Source organism: Polistes fuscatus, unplaced genomic scaffold, assembly GCF_010416935.1.
Source record: "Polistes fuscatus isolate 324 unplaced genomic scaffold, CU_Pfus_HIC Scaffold1, whole genome shotgun sequence".
In the NCBI taxonomy this organism is placed as follows: Eukaryota; Metazoa; Arthropoda; class Insecta; order Hymenoptera; family Vespidae; genus Polistes; species Polistes fuscatus.
This window is the reverse complement of record NW_025112997.1, coordinates 7,700,193-7,704,378: the sequence shown is the minus strand read 5'-3', so window position 1 is coordinate 7,704,378 and position 4,186 is coordinate 7,700,193. Positions and strand designations below refer to the sequence as shown.

Sequence of the window (4,186 nt, the reverse complement as noted above, 5' to 3'; positions counted from 1 at the left end):
CAAAAGAACATTTTATTTTTTTAACAATAAATTGTCAGGCAATAAAATTTGAAATTCATTAACGTTTACTAATACTCTATAAAATCAATTCCAACGTAAACTCTTAAATATCACAATATACATATATAAGAATGAATGGACTTAAACTACTTTGAAAAAATAAACAACTAATATATACTGTGTTGTTAATCGAGTGATTAAAAATTCAAGATTCTTTTAGTAACCTATTTGTTTGAAAGGAATGACCAAGCGTAAAGCTAGTTCGAAGGAACGACACAAAGATAAATCGCGATGATGGATACAAATTGCTTAGTAGATATAGCTCGTAATTCATCGGGTGGGCGATACGATTTATTTAAGAAAGAAAAAGAAAGAAAGAGAGAGAGAGAAAAAGGAAGAGGAAGAGACGCGTTTTTCCATAAGAGAATACGGCCCTGCCTAAGAAACATTACCATCACAATGGTGGACAAGGAAAGCAAGCTTGGAAAAGAAAAGAAACGAAAAGGTTAGGGAAGAGAAAGAGAAGGGGGCGGGGATGCTTGGATTGCGACGTCCGGCGTCTCGACGCTCCAAAATGCCGCCATATACTTCCAACTGTGACGCCCCAACGATTACATGCTCTGAAATGCGTTCTCGATCCTCGACTATCATGGGAAACAGGATACATTTTGCGTTATCCTCGTATCAACCTCTTCACGTGTCGTTCGTATTAAACGTACCCAGATGACCTTTCGGAAAAGAATGAAGGGAACGAGCTATAACGTAAGATAGACAGATAAATATATATATACACCTATGTAATTTGATACTTTACAGCCTAGATTATTAGATATGTTATCTTTATAACACGTGTATGGGACAGATCATTTATTATTTATAAATTTTCGTGAGAACTAGAACATTATCATTAATCGATTAATCACTTGTATTTGTTTTATATTAAATTCATATTTTATAATTATATAGTATTATGAGAATACCTGGTATTGTGAAATACCGATCAATCAGTCCATCACTTATATCTTTCTTTGTTCTTTTATTAGATGTAGAAATAAATTTTATGCTTTAATATTATAGTCATTACGTAAAAATTGCTATCCCTTTTTCGTCCAGGAATTCGGCAGTTTCCTGAAAGATAGACCAAAGTTATCGAAAATAACGAAAATTATTATCGAAGAATAATAGATGTATGATTACTTTATAAATAAACACGACATTTTGTTTTGAAGGTATAGAATTAATTTCTACGCTTAATACGTTAAATTTATCTTTTGAAATTGTAATGAAAATACTTATAATTAGTATTTTAATACAATAATACAATAATATTGTAAACTCCTAAATTATTTATATTATTTTGTAGTGCTTATATAAATTAATACAAATAAAATATTAGAACGTATAAATCGTATAAATCTTCGATAGGGGTTGCTGATTTCATATTCGTAGTAGGAAGATTTACGACAAGGAAAGAAAATAAAGCCAACTTATATAGTAGACACCGTTCGCTACTTATGTATCTCGATATGAGAAGAGACGATTGAGCCCGAGGAGAATGAAATAACAGAGAACGAAAAAGAATAGGTGGGTAATGTAACCTCGTCAGAAGAGATAGTGTTGTGAGTTGTGATGGGGACGAGCAACCCTCCCGCACTGATAGGCAATAATATGTAAGGGGCCGGTTTCGACGAGCTGGTTATGTAGGTGTAATCGCGTGTACCGGTTTAGAGCAGACAACACACACGACAATACATAGCACGTGTGTTTGTGTGCGTCTAGAACGAGAAAGAGAAAGAGAAAGAAAGATAGAGAGATAGAAATAGAGATAGAAATAGAAAGAGAGAGAGAAAGAGAGAGAAAGAGAGAGAGAGAGAAGGGAAGGAGGAAGGGAAGGAGAGAAAGCAGCAGCCCGGAGGTCGAGCTATCAAAATATAGATTAGCTCATATGGCTCTCCCCTTGTGTTAGCTCGGATCTGGCTCATAGCCTCGAGTGCTCCGGGATTCACTATTCATACACGCGACAATTAGATGGCATTCTCCATATTATAGCTCTTCACAACCACCACCACTACCGCTATCACCACCACCACTATCACCAACACTACTAGTATTACTACCACCAACATTGTAAGCCAGCACGAAGTCAAGTGAAGTGGATTGCGCGCGCACCCTACGTACGCCGCACGTAGAAATGCTACGAAACGGAGTTGGTTGAAGGCAGGTACTAGTAGGGGCGGCTTCAGTCAACCCCTAAGCCAGTGTAAACACGTTTTAATAGAGATTCGCTCGAGCGGCTATAATAGCTTTCGGATGTAGCGGCCCATTCGACTTGCTCTCTCCCTCTTCTTCTTCTTCTTCTTCTACTTCTCTCTTTCTCTCTCTCTCTCTCTTTCTCCCCACCATCCTTTACTCGATCTCTTTTCCATCGACCCCCATCCCATCTTTCTCACGGTAGTTATACACGTAGATCTATGCATTCCCTCTCTAGAGTACTTCATCTTTCCCCGTTCTCTACTACTTTTCTTTCTACGAAATACTTTTCTCAATTTCCTAAACTAAATCGTAAAATTGTTTACAACTACTGGTATACCTTCTTGTATATACGTGTAGGTAACTAGGTACTTGATAAGAACCTAATTAAATTTTCATTTCTTTTATTTCGTTTTTCTTCTTTTGTAATTTTTCTTTAATTACCTACTTTAATTCGGAGCAAGTATTTGTAATTAACGTTCGTATTGCATTTTGTAAAAAGCGAAACCGATCTTTTGAATCTTTAGGGTCTATATGCGTTAAAATTCGAAAATACTTCGGACGTGAACTTTCGATTAAAGATGAGATTAAAATTTTTTATTCATTTAAGCATTTACTTCGGTAGTAATAATGAAGTTTGAACAAAGGAAAGGGTAAAAGAAGGGAGAAGTTGTAAAGGATGGAGGGGAGGGCGAAAAGATTAAAGAAATGTCGCGACTCGATTGTTACAACAATGATAATAAATAATTGAAACGTTCCATCGCATGTGTTTATAAATTATTATCGATAAACGTTGTTTTAATTAAAAGAACGTTTTAATAATGAACAAGTCGTGTCATGATCGTGGCACGCTTTTTGAGAAGAATTTTCGACGTGAGAGCCGCACTAACGACGAAAATCTTAAAGAAGAAAAGAGGTTAGTGATTAGTGCAAAACTTTATCGACTTACGTACTAGAAAGTTTTCAACATAAAATGATAACGTAAAAGTAGCGCGTAACATCAGAGAGGAAAACTTTAATAAAAGCCGTCGTCGACGACACATCTGCAAGTCTTTTCTCTCTCTCTCTCTCTCTTTTTTTCTCTCATTTTCTTTCTCTTTCTATATCTTTCTTTTTCTACCTATTTTTTTATATCTTTCTTTTCGCGTTGAGAGAAAAAGGGTTGCAGTCTCGCGATATCACAGTGCAATTATCTCGGTGGAAATGAGCTTTTGAGCTTTGCATAGATGCCTAAAACCGCGTATGCAATACCGAGAAAGCTGTATATGTATGTATGAAAGAGGTCGCGGACGGGAAAAGCTCGTATTTATACGTTCAGACGAGATAAAACGATGTCTTAGGGGCACCTGAAGCATTTACGGCATACCCAGCGCCACTCTTTTTAAAAGAGAGAGAGAGAGAGGGAGAGAGAAAGAAGGAAACTCAAACGGGCAACTCGACATTTTAAAATTCACGAGAAACTTGTTCGCTAGTGAAATTGCAGTAAATACATTATGAAAAATCTCTGTTTCCTTACACGAAAGAGAAAGAAAGTCAGAGACAGAGAAAGAGAAACAGAGAATAAAAAGAAGTTTTTTTCCATTGGCAAGAAATATTTTTTTCTTATTTTACATATAGAGATAAAATCATGATAATATTATTTTTATGATATTTCCGGAAAAGAATTATAATGAATCTTAAATTGACAAGTACAAAATCATCTTAATAAGAACCTTGGTTAACTTTACGTGTAGTTGGCCGAATTCTCTCGCAACTTGTAAGTACTCTGCTTGGTGGTGCTTTGAAATTAAGAGGTCAGCTGGATTTTACTACGACGAACTGTGTGTATACTTATTTCGAGAAGTCACTTTTTTCTATACTCCTTTTTTTTACGAATTCCGGAGAAAGGGGAAGAAATACGCAAGGTAACGGGATACGAACGGACGACTTTTAAGGT

General features: G+C 36.0%; 1 long non-coding RNA gene across 2 annotated transcripts; it reads right to left on the bottom strand.

Annotated features, from left to right (window-relative positions):
- Positions 1-405: 405 nt before the first annotated feature.
- On the bottom strand, positions 406-4,186 carry LOC122514588. 2 transcript variants are annotated; one of them, XR_006303091.1, is made up of 3 exons: positions 3,963-4,186; positions 981-1,128; positions 406-755 (listed from the first exon to the last, which is right to left on the bottom strand). It is a non-coding gene; the product is annotated as an uncharacterized LOC122514588 (long non-coding RNA). The 2 variants fall into 2 exon arrangements; XR_006303092.1 differs by lacking the exon at positions 3,963-4,186 and adding an exon at positions 1,599-1,681.